This window comes from Argopecten irradians, chromosome 5 (genome assembly GCF_041381155.1).
Source record: "Argopecten irradians isolate NY chromosome 5, Ai_NY, whole genome shotgun sequence".
Classification (NCBI taxonomy): domain Eukaryota; kingdom Metazoa; phylum Mollusca; class Bivalvia; order Pectinida; family Pectinidae; genus Argopecten; species Argopecten irradians.
Window position 1 is genome coordinate 7,585,493 of NC_091138.1, and position 17,446 is coordinate 7,602,938.

The window sequence follows — 17,446 nt, forward strand, 5'->3', positions numbered from 1 at the left end:
CCGTGTGACCAGAGCAAGTAAGCTAAGGCATCAATACCGTGTGACCAGAGCAAGTACAGCTAAGGCATCAATACCTTGTGACCAGAGCAAGAACAGCTAGGGCATCAATACCGTGTGAGCAGAACAAGTAAAGCTAAGGCATCAATACCGTGTGACCAGAGCAAGTACAGCTAAGGCATCAATACCGTGTGACCAGAGCAAGTACAGCTAAGGCATCAATACCGTGTGACCAGAGCAAGTACAGCTAAGGCATCAATACCGTGTGACCAGAGCAAGTACAGCTAAGGCATCAATACCGTGTGACCAGAGCAAGTACAGCTAAGGCATCAATACCGTGTGACCAGAACAAGTACAGCTAAGGCATCAATACCGTGTGACCAGAGCAAGTACAGCTAAGGCATCAATACCGTGTGACCAGAGCAAGTACAGCTAAGGCATCAATACCGTGTGACCAGAGCAAGTACAGCTAAGGCATCAATACCGTGTGACCAGAGCAAGTACAGCTAAGGCATCAATACCGTGTGACCAGAGCAAGTACAGCTAAGGCATCAATACCGTGTGACCAGAGCAAGTATAGCTAAGGCATCAATACCGTGTGACCAGAGCAAGCACAGCTAAGGCATCAATACCGTGTGACAAGAGCAAGTACAGCTAAGGCATCAATACCGTGTGACCAGAGCAAGTACAGCTAAGGCATCAATACCGTGTGACCAGAGCAAGTACAGCTAAGGCATCAATACCGTGTGACCAGAGCAAGTACAGCTAAGGCATCAATACCGTGTGACCAGAGCAAGTACAGCTAAGGCATCAATACCGTGTGACCAGAGCAAGTACAGCTAAGGCATCAAATAGCAAGGCATCAACAGAGCAAGTACAGCTAAGGCATCAATACCGTGTGACCAGAGCAAGTACAGCTAAGGCATCAATACCGTGTGACCAGAGCAAGTACAGCTAAGGCATCAATACCGTGTGACCAGAGCAAGTACATCTAAGGCATCAATACCGTGTGACCAGAGCAAGTACAGCTAAGGCATCAATACCGTGTGACCAGAGCAAGTACAGCTAAGGCATCAATACCGTGTGACCAGAGCAAGTACAGCTAAGGCATCAATACCGTGTGACCAGAGCAAGTACATCTAAGGCATCAATACCGTGACCTGAGCAAGTACAGCTAAGGCATCAATACCGTGTGACCAGAGCAAGTACAGCTAAGGCATCAATACCGTGTGACCAGAGCAAGTACAGCTAAGGCATCAATACCGTGTGACCAGAGCAAGTACAGCTAAGGCATCAATACCGTGTGACCAGAGCAAGTACAATAAGGCATCACTACCGTGTGACCAGAGCAAGTACAGCTAAGGCATCAATACCGTGTGACCAGAGCAAGTACAGCTAAGGCATCAATACCGTGTGACCAGAGCAAGTACAGCTAAGGCATCAATACCGTGTGACCAGAGCAAGTACAGCTAAGGCATCAATACCGTGTGACCAGAGCAAGTACAGCTAAGGCATCAATACCGTGTGACCAGAGCAAGTACAGCTAAGGCATCAATACCGAGTGACCAGAGCAAGTACAGCTAAGGCATCAATACCGTGTGACCAGAGCAAGTACAGCTAAGGCATCAATACCGTGTGACCAGAGCAAGTACAGCTAAGGCATCAATACCGTGTGACCAGAGCAAGTACAGCTAAGGCATCAATACCGTGTGACCAGAGCAAGTACAGCTAAGGCATCAATACCGTGTGACCAGAGCAAGTACAGCTAAGGCATCAATACCGTGTGACCAGAGCAAGTATAGCTAAGGCATCAATACCGTGTGACCAGAGCAAGTACAGCTAAGGCATCAATACCGTGTGACCAGAGCAAGTATAGCTAAGGCATCAATACCGTGTGACCAGAGCAAGTACAGCTAAGGCATCAATACCGTGTGACCAGAGCAAGTACAGCTAAGGCAAATACCGTGTGACCAGAGCAAGTACAGCTAAGGCATCAATACCGTGTGACCAGAGCAAGTACAGCTAAGGCATCAATACCGTGTGACCAGAGCAAGTACAGCTAAGGCATCAATACCGTGTGACCAGAGCAAGTACAGCTAAGGCATCAATACCGTGTGACCAGAGCAAGTACAGCTAAGGCATCAATACCGTGTGACCAGAGCAAGTACAGCTAAGGCATCAATACCGTGTGACCAGAGCAAGTACAGCTAAGGCATCAATACCGTGTGACCAGAGCAAGTACAGCTAAGGCATCAATACCGTGTGACCAGAGCAAGTACAGCTAAGGCATCAATACCGTGTGACCAGAGCAAGTACAGCTAAGGCATCAATACCGTGTGACCAGAGCAAGTACAGCTAAGGCATCAATACCGTGTGACCAGAGCAAGTACAGCTAAGGCATCAATACCGTGTGACCAGAGCAAGTACAGCTAAGGCATCAATACCTTGTGTGACCAGAGCAAGTACAGCTAAGGCATCAATACCGTGTGACCAGAGCAAGTACAGCTAAGGCATCAATACCGTGTGACCAGAGCAAGTACAGCTAAGGCATCAATACCGTGTGACCAGAGCAAGTACAGCTAAGGCATCAATACCGTGTGACCAGAGCAAGTACAGCTAAGGCATCAATACCGTGTGACCAGAGCAAGTACAGCTAAGGCATCAATACCGTGTGACCAGAGCAAGTACAGCTAAGGCATCAATACCGTGTGACCAGAGCAAGTACAGCTAAGGCATCAATACCGTGTGACCAGAGCAAGAACAGCTAAGGCATCAATACCGTGTGACCAGAGCAAGCACAGCTAAGGCATCAATACCGTGTGACCAGAGCAAGTACATCTAAGGCATCAATACCGTGTGACCAGAGCAAGTATAGCTAAGGCATCAATACCGTGTGACCAGAGCAAGTACAGCTAAGGCATCAATACCGTGTGACCAGAGCAAGTACATCTAAGGCATCAATACCGTGACCTGAGCAAGTATAGCTAAGGCATCAATACCGTGTGGCCAGAGCAAGTACATCTAAGGCATCAATACCGTGTGACCAGAGCAAGTACATCTAAGTCGTCAATACCGTGACCTGAGCAAGTATAGCTAAGGCATCAATACCGTGTGGCCAGAGCAAGTACATCTAAGGCATCAATACCGTGACCTGAGCAAGTACAGCTAAGGTATCAATACCGTGTGACCAGAGCAAGTACAGCTAAGGCATCAATACCGTGTGACCAGAGCAAGTACAGCTAAGGCATCAATACCGTGTGACCAGAGCAAGTACAGCTAAGGCATCAATACCGTGTGACCAGAGCAAGTACAGCTAAGGCATCAATACCGTGTGACCAGAGCAAGTACACCTAAGGCATCAATACCGTGTGACCAGAGCAAGTACAGCTAAGGCATCAATACCGTGTGACCAGAGCAAGTACAGCTAAGGCATCAATACCGTGTGACCAGAGCAAGTACAGCTATGGCATCAATACCGTGTGACCAGAGCAAGTACAGCTAAGGCAATCAATACCGTGTGACCAGAGCAAGTACAGCTAAGGCATCAATACCGTGTGACCAGAGCAAGTACAGCTAAGGCATCAATACCGTGTGACCAGAGCAAGTACAGCTAAGGCATCAATCTTAAGGATGTGAACATCTCTTTCACTAATTTGCATCATCAACAATATGTGTGTTTCTCTTTTCTAATTTGATTGGCTGTCACAGCTATAATTTTTTTCAATTAACCATCCAATCAAAGGACAGCTGAAGCCATGCTTAGTAAAATATGTCACTGTGATGTAAATATGGTTTTTTAAATAAATCCAGAAATCAACATGTGCTTATGATATTTTTATTATAAATTACACCAAATCTTACATACATGTAAGTTGTGTTTGAGTACATTAAACCCACACCCACATCTGTTTATTAGGACCCTGTGTTTACAATGTTTTACAGAGACTTGACAGAATAGACCAACCAATAGTCCCCAGGAAATGACTGACTGAAAGCTTGGGGAATCAGGTGCTTCAATCTCTAAGCATGTTCTCTACAGTAAAATAAGATTATTATTTCAGTCACATCACAATAACCATCAATGTTTGAGGATAAGCATGATATGAAATGTTGCTATATCAACAACATTCAGTAAAGTGAGATTGGATAATAAAGCAGCTGACCAGCTGCCTCTCATAAATCATTATAGGATTGGGATATTACAGTTTTGGTGGTTTGGTTTAAGTTATTACTCTATTTTGTATAACTTCAGGAGAGAATGTGTATCAATATAGGACTGTAGGTTGAGAGACATTGTGTCAAATCCCTGTACCAAAATTCCTCAATAACTCCCCATAGAACACAATATGTTACATGATCAATATCCATTATAAACAATTGGCTTACATTCAGGCCTATCGTTGACTCAGCAATTGAGATCCAAGTTACAAAGACACACATGTCACATTTCACTGTAAATTATACAAATATCACTCTCAATAAAAGTTGTACATGCATCATTTTCTGTTAACTTTCCGAAACCTTTACAGGAGAGATTAGTGTTCTCTGAACATAAATTTCATTTAACAGTAATACACTGCATACTTCATCATTCATATCCACACTGGATTTTAAAGCAAAAAACAACATGACAATCTTAATACTGAATATCTAAATCAATTAAAGGTCGGAAATCCAAAATATATTGCATTGACAAAGAAGACAAAACACTTTTTTTCTACAAGGACAAACACAAATTCTTTTAAAGAAATACTGCAAAATTAATTGACATTTTATATAAAATAAATTCATTATGAGCAATGGTAATATTTGTCAAAATTGTGTCTCAAAACAATATAAAGCCAATTTCGCATGTCATATCAGACCAATGAAACACTCACTACACATTACAATAAATACTGAAACAAGACATCTTATATCATGTAAATACAATAACAAACAAAAGAGCAGCATGTATAGAAGGTGTGCACCAATCACTGGAATATTGAAAGTTATAATAACAATTTATAAATCACCTCGTGCCTACATCTGGTGATTAGGCACCATCAGGCGCACTCTCATTTGTCAAATATAATTATAAACTATCCCTATTAATCTACAAACTGTCGCTGATTACAGTCCAGTTGTTCAAAAGGTGATAATGTCTTAGATTAAACCTTGTTGTTGATGGCAGAAGTCAGTTACACTTTTTGTTGGAAAATGTTGAAATCCTGATGACATAAATGTACTGTTTTTCTACTCATCCATGTCAAGCAATTTCATATGCTTTACACAATTTTGCTGTGTAACTGGAATTAGGTGTACAGCGGATAAAAAATTAATTTTCACAAATCAAGAGATATTTAGCAAATCGCCCTTCTAAACCACTGACTCCTCAGACTTAGGTCCAAGTGTAATAAGACTATCTATAATTTTTCACTTCCTAACAAAAGTGGTAAATCTAAGTTGAAAAAACTTTACAAGTTTCTAGTAAAATACTCTTTCACTTTTGATGATAATAAAATGTGAAATCAGTGACTATGTAAATCTCATTTTAAGCATTCATAAGGACTCATATATCTAGGAAATTACTAATCTAAAAAAATAGAAACAAAATATTTTTGGTAAGTTGGATTTTTCGTAATAAACTAAAAATCGTTTCTACTGAAACTTTGTCATATGAAAGTATTTCAGTGAATAATGTGCTTTGTCAATTAATGCTCTGCTTTCATGGTTTCTCATTTCTTTCCTAAAATGAAATTCTGTTTCCAATATTGTTTTATTAAAAAATAAATATGTTATCGTAACATGGATTGATCTTTATCACAGATGTTAACATAGCAATAAGCTAGCAATACATCAATATATAGCAATAAATTAAAAATATAGATTTGAGTACAGGCATATAAATGTCAAACATAGTTATACAAAATTAGTTCCTAACAACTAACATGTACTTGGCTGAGTACAAGGCGAGAGCAATATACAAATTCTATTATCAAGGCCATCAAATATGTACCTGTAACTACAGTACAGAGCAATAAAATGTGAAACAACTATGTATCCAAGCAAGTACAGCTATATAAATTAAATCGTGTACCAGTAACTACAGTAATTACCACTATACTAATGGAACCGATTACCAGAGTACATTTACCCTGTAACTAGCATTAAGTATCAAGGAAGTTACACTAATGGAAATCAATATACCAAGTAAAGTATGTACTACAGTAGCAAGGATAGTTACTATGGAACAGTTTAACAAGTAAAGTCATGTACCTGTAACTACAGTAATCAAGGATAGTTACTAATGGAACAGCATACCAAGTAAAGACATACCAGTAACTACAATCAAATACGGTTACAGCTAAGGTAAACATATACCTAAGTAATACAAGTTCCCTCTACAGGACATCAGGATAGTTACTATATACCAGATTTTAAAGATAAACAGTATCAAGTTTGTACCAGTAATACAGTATCAAGGATAGTTACTAATGGAACAGCTATATACCAAGTAAGACATGTAAATTACAATTGTATCAAGGATTACCAAGTTTTACTAATGTAACTTAAGCTATATACCAAGTAAAGACATGTACTGCAATTAACTAACAGTATCAAGGATAGTTACTAATGGAACAGCTATATACCAAGTAAAAGACATGTACCTGTAACATGACAGTACAAGATAGTTAACTAATGGAACAGCTATATACCAAGTAAAGATCATGTACCAGTAACTATTAGTTACATATGGAACATATCTAACCAAGTAAAGACATGTACCAGTAAACTACAGTATCAAGGCAAGTAAAAGACATGTACCAGTAACTACAGTATCAAGGATAGTTACTAATGGAAACAGCTATATACCAAGTAAAGACATGTACCTGTAACTACAGTATCAAGGATAGTTACTAATGGAACAGCTATATACCAAGTAAAGACATGTACCTGTAACTACAGTATCAAGGATAGTTAACTGGATGGCTATATACCAAGTAAACAATGTACCTAATATGGAACCATAAGTAAAGACATGTACCTGTAACTACAGTATCAAGGATAGTTACTAATGGAACAGCTATATATACCAAGTAAAGACATATACCTGTAACTACAGTATCAAGGATAGCATTTTACTACATGGAACAGCTATATACCAAGTAAAGAACTACAGTAACAGTATCAAGGATAGTTACTAATGGAACAGCTATATACCAAGTAAAGACATGTTACCAGTAACTATATACAGTATCAAGGATAGTTTTATATGGAACAGCTTGTATATACCAAAAGTAAAGACATGTACCAGTAACTACAGTATCAAGGATAGTTACTAATGGAACACTATATACCAAGTAAAGACATACGTGTACCAAGTAACTTGTACCTGTAACAGTATCAAGGATAGTTTACTAATGGAACAACTATATACCAAGTAAAGACATGTACCTGTAACTACAGTATCAAGGATAGTTACTAATGGAACAGCTATATACCAAGCAGTAAATACGATACCAGTAACTATAGTATCAAGTATCCCATAGTTACAATGGAACAGTAGATAGTAAACGATACAGTGTATGAGGGGGTCCATTAACTAATATATACCAGTAAAAAGTACCAGTATACTGTAAGTATCAAGGATAGTTACTAATGGAACAACAGATCTAATGATCCATATACCCAAAAGACATGTACCTGTAACTACAGTATCAAGGATAGTTATAATGGAAACAGCTATTACCAAATGGAACAAGCTATAATACCAAGTAATCGCCATAGTTACCATGGTAACTACAGTATATCACAAGATAAAAGTTTATACCATGGAACACATGGTATCAATAGTTACTAAAGTAAATGGACATATAGTTCCTGAGACTCTGTACCAGTAACTACAGTATCAAGGAAGTTTACTAATGGAACAGCTATATACCAAGTAAAGAACATATACCAGTAACTAACAGTATCAAGATAGTTACTAATGGAACAACTATACACCAAGTAAAGACATATACCCAGTAATCTAAGTATCAAGATAGTTACTTTTTACAATATATACCAAACCTAAGTACCCAGTAAATACATACATGTTCAAGTTGATAGTAACTACAGTAATATAACAAGTATAGAATGTACTATACACAGTAACTACATGTACCAGTAACTACAGTATCAAGGATAGTTACTAATGGAACAGCTATATACCAAGTAAAGACATGTACCAGTAACTACAAGTAACAATCAAGTTACTAATGGTATACCAAGTAAAGATCATGATGTAACTACAGTATCAAGGAATAGTTACTAATGGAACATATTACTATATACCAAGTAAAGACATGTACCAGTAACTACAGTATCAAGGATAGTTACTAATGGAACAGCTATATACCAAGTAAAAGACATGTACCAGTAACTACAGTAATCAAGGATAGTTACATGGAACAGTTACTATATACACAGACTATATACAAGTACTGTCAAACTACAGTATATCAAGGATACCAAGTAAAGGACATGTACCAGTAACTACAGTATCAGGATAGTTACTAATGGAAACGCTTATATACCAAGTAGACATGTAGTACCAGTAACCTAAAGCTACAGTATCAAGGATAGTTACTATATGGAACAGCTATATACCAAGTACCTGTAAACTACAGTATCAAGGATAGTTACTAATGGAACAGCTATATACCAAGTAAATACATGTACCAGTAACTACAGTATCAAGGATAGTTACTAATGGAACAGCTATATACCAAGTAAAGACATGTAACCAGTAACTACAGTATCAAGGATAGTTACTATGGAACAGCTATATACCAAGTAAAGACATGTACCAGTAACTACAGTATCAAGGATAGTTACTAATGGAACAACTATATATACCAAGTAAAGACATGTACCAGTAACTACAGTAAAGGATAGTTACTAATGGAACAGCTATGGAATATACCAAGTAAAGACATGTAACCATAACTACAGTATCAAGTAAAGATAGTTACTATGGATCACAAGCTATATATACACTATTTACCAAGTAAAAAGTAAAGACATGTACCAGTAAGTATACAAGTATCAAGGATAGTTACTAATGGATACAAGGATAGTTACTAATGGAACAAGCTATATACCAAGTAAAGACATGTACCAGTAACTACAGTACAGGATAACTAAACGGATAAATTACATTACCAGATATGGATAACATGGAACAGCTATATACCAAGTAAAGACATGTACCAGTAACTACAGTATCAAGGATAGTTTACTGGAACAGCTATGGAACAAGTAAATATGTACCTAAGTCAAAAGACATGTATACCAGTATACTACATGTAGTGGTATCAAGGAGTATCAAGGATAGTTACTAATGGAACAGCTATATACCAAGTAAAAGACAAGTAATGTACCAGTAACTACAGTACAGGTATCAAGGATAGTTACTAGTATGGAATGTACCTGTAACTATATACCAAGTAAAAGACATGTTACCATGTAACTACAGTATCAAGGATAGTTACTAATGGAACAGCTATATACCAAGTAAAGACATGTACCTGTATTTACTAGTTCTAATCGGCAAACTTTATACCAAGTAAAGACAGTAACTACAAGGATAGTTTAAACTATGGAACAACTAAAATATATACCAAGTAAAGACATGTACCAGTAACTACAGTATCAAGGATAGTTACTAATGGAAACTATATACCAAGTAAAGACATGTACCTGTAACTAAGTATCAAATAGTTAACTATTACCAGCTATAACAAGTAAAGACATGTACCAGTAACTACAGTATCAAGGATAGTTACTATGGAACAGCTATATACCAAGTAAAGACATGTACCTGTAATAAGTATCAAGGATAGTTACTAATGGAACAGCTATATACCAAGTAAAAGACATGGTAACTACAATACATCAAGGATAGTTACTAATGGAACAGCTATATACCAAGTAGACATGTACCAGTAACTAACTACAGTATCAAGGATAGTTACTAATGGAACAGCTACCAATACCATGTACCTGTAACTAAAGTCAAGGATAGTTACTATGTAACACAGCTATATACAAGTAAACTACATATGTAGTCAAGTATAGTTACTAATGGAACAGCTATATACCAAGTAACAGTAACTTACATAGGATAGTTACCATATACCCAAGTAAAGACTACAGTATCAAGGATAGTTACTATGGAACAGCTATATACCAAGTAAAGACATGTACCAGTAACTACAGTATCAAGGATAGTTACTAATGGAACAGTAATAATGTACCAAGATCAATCAAGGATAGTTACTAATGGAACAGCTATATACCAAGTAAAGACATGTACCTGTATCAACTACTACATATCAAGGATAGTTTACTAAGGAACAGCTATATACCAAGTAAAGGAAGTTACTATGTACCAGTAACTACTACAATATCAATGGATAGGATAGTTTACTAATACTAGCTAATAGCCAAGTAAAAGACATGTTGTACCAGTAACTAACAATATCAAGGATAGTTACTAATGAGAAACAAAAGTAAAGACATGTACCAGTAAACCAACTCACAGTATCAAGGGCAACATCTACTGAATCATCCACCAATAAACGCGAGAGTTTTGTTTATCAACAATGAATGTAAGCAAGCTCTTTAACTCGTACCTGGTATAGTTTATTACATGTAACTGTTATTTTATGCGAGATACAAACTCTTGTGCATTAAATTTGCAAGAGAACTAGAATGAGAATTCAAATGTTACATAAATAATTGTATTAAATATAAATGCTTACCCAGTATATATTGTATACCTGTGTAAACCTATATTGAAATAACCTAGTGACCTGGCCTTTAAATTAATTTAATATCATTTAGTTCATGCCTGCATCTGTAATTTGATAATAATTTACTCAATGGCTAAACTCAACTGAAACATTGATGTTGCACAGACCAATTATAAGCATTCAGACAAACCTTAATGAACAGCCTATTAATGATTTACAATCCATCCCAAACCTGGTTATAGTACACAGTTACGACAGAAGGATATGGAAAATTAAAGGTGTCCATAATACTAGGCAGCAACTGAGCTTTCAAAAGAAAGTCCAGTATGGAAACCTATTGCTTTTACAAGGACTTAGCAACTTTGAGAGAATTTATCCTAATTAGTTGTTCATTATTATGATTAGTTTTCATGGACAATACTGAAGTTTAATTTGCATTTTAATTTGCAAAAACAAATATTGCAGTACTACAAACATATACATTATACATATTATAATTATGCAAGGAGAAAACTGTTAAAACTACTAATAAAGAAAAATATAAACAATATAACATGGATATACACAAATATGCAGTACTTATCAATTTAGTTAAACTGAATATAAATATTCCCAACCATAGTGAAAAAATTCCTCACATTCGCATTTGTTTGTAAGCATTTCACTTTCATTTCTTTCAAAGGCATGCATGTGCACATTCCTTTTTTATTGAAATAAGCACCAGGATATTTGTTTCCAAGAGATAGTAAACTTATAAATTTGACAGTTTTTTGTTAGCTGAAAGGTGTTTATAGATTAAGGTGATTTTCAAACTGACCTGATGATGATAGAAAGTCTTACTATGATAATATAATAAGTGGTCAAATTAAATACATCTTATACCAACTGTCTGCATTGCATAGGAGTATCATCAACTAGACCAGAAAATATACACAGCTTTGGTTAAACATTAAAGCTTTTTGGTGAAATATTACTATATAGAGAATAATATTGAAATATCTTTAATAGATGGATGGACTTGGCTTCCTTTCATGAATAGAAGATACGTCAAAAGCACAGGTAATAATTAGTCATGTGATATACACCCATATATAACCCACCTACGGGGCAAAACAAAAATAAAAATGCAATATGCACAATTCTTACTATCTCTGTGTAAAGAGATATTACATCATAGTGATTGAAACCCCATATACCAACATATAAAAAATGATATGATAATCCTTTATCTAGTTCCTCCTCTTATAACCGAAAACTTGATTATTTTCTATGATGTGGGTGCATTCAATTAGATAAACCAATGCTCTAGAACAGTAAACAGTAAGTTCTTAAGAAATTGTAAAAAAATTATTCAGATACACCATATACATGTATTATCACACTGTGATTGCCCCATCAGGTTCTCCAGTATCTCCTAAAACCCACCATGCTGTTAAACCACAGACCTTACCAAGCCTCTGACGACATGTACTTAAATAGACCTGAACTTATAAACTAAACATTCAACTGTGGTCAGTATGAAACCACATAACCATAACTAAACTTTCACATGTATACAAAGTTTTGTATCGCTGTCCAATGTTACTGTTTACCGTATTCGACCAAATAAGCGCCTATGTCCCTATATACACCCCTCCTCATTTTTTGAGAGCCTCAACTTTATTTGCCTGGTGAGCAAAATTAAAGACTAAAACTACACAAAACTATGTAATTTGCAATATTTTAATGTCCTGAATTAACCCCTTTTCATTTTTTTTCAATTTTTTAAATGCCCTGGGCGAATATGTACAACATCTATATCTTAAAAGATCTTCTCAGTGGGTTTTTTCAAGATACTGTAAACTAATTATTTTGGCGCAATGAAATTTAAGAGCAAAATTTGATTCTGAACAGGTAAGCATAATGATGGATTTTGTGAAATCACCATAATGGCTAATGTTACACCGCTTTGTACCCTTACAGTATCATCCAAACAGTAATCCTCTACAGCACTATTTTACTATCCTCTAAATAAATATAGTCACCTTACACTCGTACCTGAGTTTTCCAACCAATAACTAGTAATCAAAATGCATCATTTCGGAGATACCTTGTGTCGGCTCGCCATCCTTTCTTTCCGCCAAGTAAACTGGAATCGTAACGTACCCTGAATATTACCAAATGTCACATTGAGCACTTTTGAGTACAACATTCTCTATCCTATTAAAAATAGCGCCTAGGTGTATACCCGTCTCTCACAGATCTACATACAGAGTGTCATTGAAATTTTCTTGGACTTCACTGCCGAGAGCATCTGCTGTAGGAGTTTGGTCCTGTGCTGGATCTCTGATAGCCTGGGGAATGTGTGGTGTGTCAACCGCTGATTGGCCAGGGTAGCTTCACACCATTGCACACACATTGAAGCTGAATTTGTTGACCAATTTACTAGATCAATGGTGAGTGAAGTTAGACAAAATCCAACATAATTGTAAAGATCTAAGTTTTGTCTGAGACTCTGCTGTTTTGAGGTTATTTATCAAAATCTTTAAAGATTTTTTCACTATGTTGTGTCTTTCTGCTACAAGCTACTGGGATTCTTTGTCTGCGGCCATAAATATTTTCTTGATGGCAGATTCTGCTTCCTTAAACTAGATTGGTTGAAGTTTCTTTACATCTTCATTCTCATAGGATAAACTTTGGTCATCTTTTATCAATGACTTACTAGAATCTATTGCACTTTTATTTGTGGCCTGGCTTACTCCCTTGACCTTTCAGGGCCTGACTACACTCCCCTTTGGAGGCAGGACAGCTTTAGAACTGCTGCTACAGGTTGGTAATTTCCTCATAGTTCCAAGCACATTAACGAGTAAGTTCGATCAGCTTCCTGTTCCTGGATGGAGCCTTTGTGGACAGAACAGTTTCTGTATCTTATACCATCTAACTTGTGAATTGTTTCCATTGTCATGTTGGCATCCAGCAATGGCTTAGAGGCGTAGGTACAAACCGTAATAATCCTCATCTAATGCGTTCCATGGTCTAAAACGGTTTTTCACCGGGCGACACTAATTTATTGTTTATTCAGTTTTCTGGAAAGCAATATCTTCTCTAACATTCTTGTAGAAAAATGACTTTTTATTTCACATGACAGAGATGGGAGCTTATTGAAATGCACCTCTCTGTGGCATGAGGCAGCGGTAAATAAATACAACTCTGGCCATTTTTTGTGCAGTTATGGTAACACAGACAGAAGACCTTGATCTTGTCTTTGTGAGGACCGTCCACTTGTGCCCAGCCTACCTCCACCTCTCCTGTTGTGTTTCTTCGACCCTCATGTCTGTGTTCTGTACCCACTTTCGCCATATCCAGATCACCTTCCTAATAACAAACCAGCCATTGCCGCGCTGTCCTAAAACAATATTTTTGGTTGTTATTTAATTGTTTTATTTTTACAATAATAAAATGCTACTTAGTCAATAAAATTGAATAGAGTAATGTTTACAATCAAATTAGGTACACTCTCGTTCTGTTCATTTGGCATTAAAGTACAAGAGGAGCCCATAAGAGCGATACTGTGGCACCCACCAAAAAAATGAATCTATGTCAGAACCAATGAAAGAGGGATCATTTTCCCCTGTCCATTTCAAACTTTTTCCGATAACACAACTACACATTAAAAATTGTTAGAACCAGAGCAACTGAGAGGTACGGGCTAAAACACATAGTGGTAACATTCGTTCCAAACAATGAAAATCAAAGATGGCGGCCGTGCTGCCATCCCGGGGTGTTTGACCCACCACATATATCTATGTACAAAAATGCAAGTAGCACAACATAGGCCCTAGATGCCTAGCAATAGATAAAATTTGCGAGAGATCCTTTCTAGTAACGTTTTGTTATAGAAAATTGCAAAAACAAAACTTCACACTCATCAACACTCCTATATGGCTGCAAGGGTCTGGCCATCTGGGTGACACGAATTGGGTTTTCCTAAACGCTATATGTGCAAGGGATCATCGGGAGGACCTCTACTATAAGAATATTTGAAAGACAGATCCCTTCCAATACTTGTCACTGGCTGAGAAATAGTACGGGTATCAAAACATGTAACCGACAAAATCCAAGATGGACCCGCCTGGCAGCCACTTTGTGGTGACTGAGCGAGTCCCAAAAAGCAATATGCTTAATGTATGGGAGCCTTACGGGGACAACCTAAGTGACGGGAGCAAGGTTGGCAGGGTGAGATTACGCTTCTAAGACTCCTCTGAGAAATAGTGGTAAACAAACTCTCCACTGATCCAATAAAAATATAATCCAAGCCATGTCAGCCCAGCTTGTTGAACCGAAACGGGCCCCCCAAAATGCAACATATGCACCACAAGACGTGCCCTAGGGGAAACCCTAACTTAGTGAAAATTCGACGAACAGGACATCCCTTCAGGACACTTTTTGAGAAATAGTGGTAACCAAACCTATAACGAGCAAAATCCAAAATGGCTGTCCGCCTGGCAAGCCATCTTGTTTGACCTGCATCAATTCCCAAAATGATCATAAGCACCAACAAACACCATAGGGAAATCCATACTTTAGGACTTGTTGGAAAAAGATCCCTTTAGTACATACTGAGAAATAGCGTTAACAAGAATTGGTAACGGACAGGACTCCCAACGGTCCACTGACGGAAAGGCAACTTTGAAGAGCCCACCAACTGAATAATCGGAGGACTATTAAATACAAAGCATGTGAAAAAGTTTACAAATAATAGTACAATTAAAAACATCCTTTTGGTGTACAGAATCTGATACTATAGTTAGCTGTGGTTTTTATTTAAAATATTCTTTTTTTAGTAAAGATAATTTCATACGGATAAAACAATTTTATAAGCAAATTTTATTAAACTCTTCACAACCTGTCAAGCACATAACAGGTACACCTGATCTACATCACCTTAATAATATAACAATATCCATGTGTTAAACATAATACATCCGTTAAAAACACTGGGAATAGCAGTACACTGACCCACAAATGAAACTTGGCGCATCAGGTTCCTCTGCATCACTTATGGTAGCGTTATCCTTATAATCCCATGGGTGGCGCGCCATGACAGGGTCCACGACTCCATGGAAAACAGAGCGGGGCCCATATCACTATGGCCATCTAAATGGATCTAAAAATAAATGATTAAAGTAATTATATACCTAGATTTGTAATAAGAAATAAATGTACATGTTTGCATGGTTGGAGTACTGCAGATCATATTGTTAAACTAATTTGGAACAAACAGTTTTTAATGTAAAAGATAATTGCAAATTCACATGGATCATTCCACGTTTTAATCATATTTAATTAGCCACCTCTGATATATGTCCCAATAAAATTAAAACTGAAAGGCTCTTTTCTGCAACAACAGATGAGACAAGTTAGTTTGTCTTTTGAGTGCACATCAAAGTAGAAAATCAAATAACGGTACATGGTAACTGTGTGCTTATGAGTAGAGGGCATCCGTCTCTCTTTGTTTATAGTCATCCAAGGAAGTTCATTTGCAGGCCTGTGGTCATGATTGGTCAGATTTGTCTGTCTGGCCTACCAATGAGTAGTCCAGGTGCTGACTGATATAACGGGCAGATTCACCCTCCTTGAAGGTATCAGGATGATGCAATCCTCACTCGGCCAGCTGGTTTTATTTTATGGATTATTATTGGTTTTAGTTTGTAATGTAGTGGAAGCATTTTCAGGATTATCTTGATATTCTTTGTCTATGAGACTGTCAAATCAAGTGCCTAATTATAAATTGTCTGTGAAGCAGTCTAATGTTAGATTGCTCGTCTCAGCTCATCTAGGCCTAACATAGAAGAATTATTGGTGTTTCTGGTACACCTCCCCACTTTCTAAAAATGAAGGGTCGGTAGGGAAGTATTTTGTTTGTTGATCTATGTTTTTTGTAAATAATCGCTATTTCTCTTCATCCCAGTCCTGCACAGTGGATAAACTGAAAGCAGATACTTTATTCACCCCTTATAGTTAAGACAAACCATGAAATTGGATGTGAGTCCCAGGAGGACTATGTGTTGTCTTCGGCTTTACAGAAGTTGTACCACAATTTCCTGGATTTTGTGAAGAAACATAAATAGAAATTTTGAGTAGGTTGATTTGGGGTGAGCTTGCAGACAAAACGGATAAGAAGAAAGATTAGAAGGTGATAGGCTCTGGAGTGCATTAGGTGCAGTCCAGGTACCGAGTAAAAAAAAAAAAAAAATAGGATAACCGCTAAATATTTTTTGAGATTGGACTTATATAATCTTAGAAAACGGAGATTTTAGTCAGAATCATTTTTAACAGTATGAGAAAGAAAGTGGCTGAACCAGGGGTTTCTTTCTCCGAGACCTCTATGTACACAAGCGCGGTTGCGTTCTATTGATTAAGCGACATATCGCTAAGGTACTAACACAAAGATTAGTGAAATCCTCTCACAACCTATGTAACAAGATGACTCATTGAGATTGCCCACAGGTTCTCGTCGGAAATGCTAATTTTATCTTACTGCAGGGTGTTTCCAATGTGGAGGAGTATATGTCCATCTTTATCGGCTGCCTGTCAAAACGACCCAGCGAAGAAAACTGAAACAATACCGTGTGACCAGAGCAAGTACAGCTAAGGCATCAATACCGTGTGACCAGAGCAAGTACAGC

The 17,446-nt window shown here is 37.4% G+C and overlaps 1 pseudogene; it reads right to left on the minus strand.

Annotated features, from left to right (window-relative positions):
- Window positions 1-12,852: 12,852 nt before the first annotated feature.
- LOC138324241 (uncharacterized) lies at window positions 12,853-15,859 on the minus strand (annotated as a pseudogene).
- Between the last annotated feature and the right edge of the window lie 1,587 nt (window positions 15,860-17,446).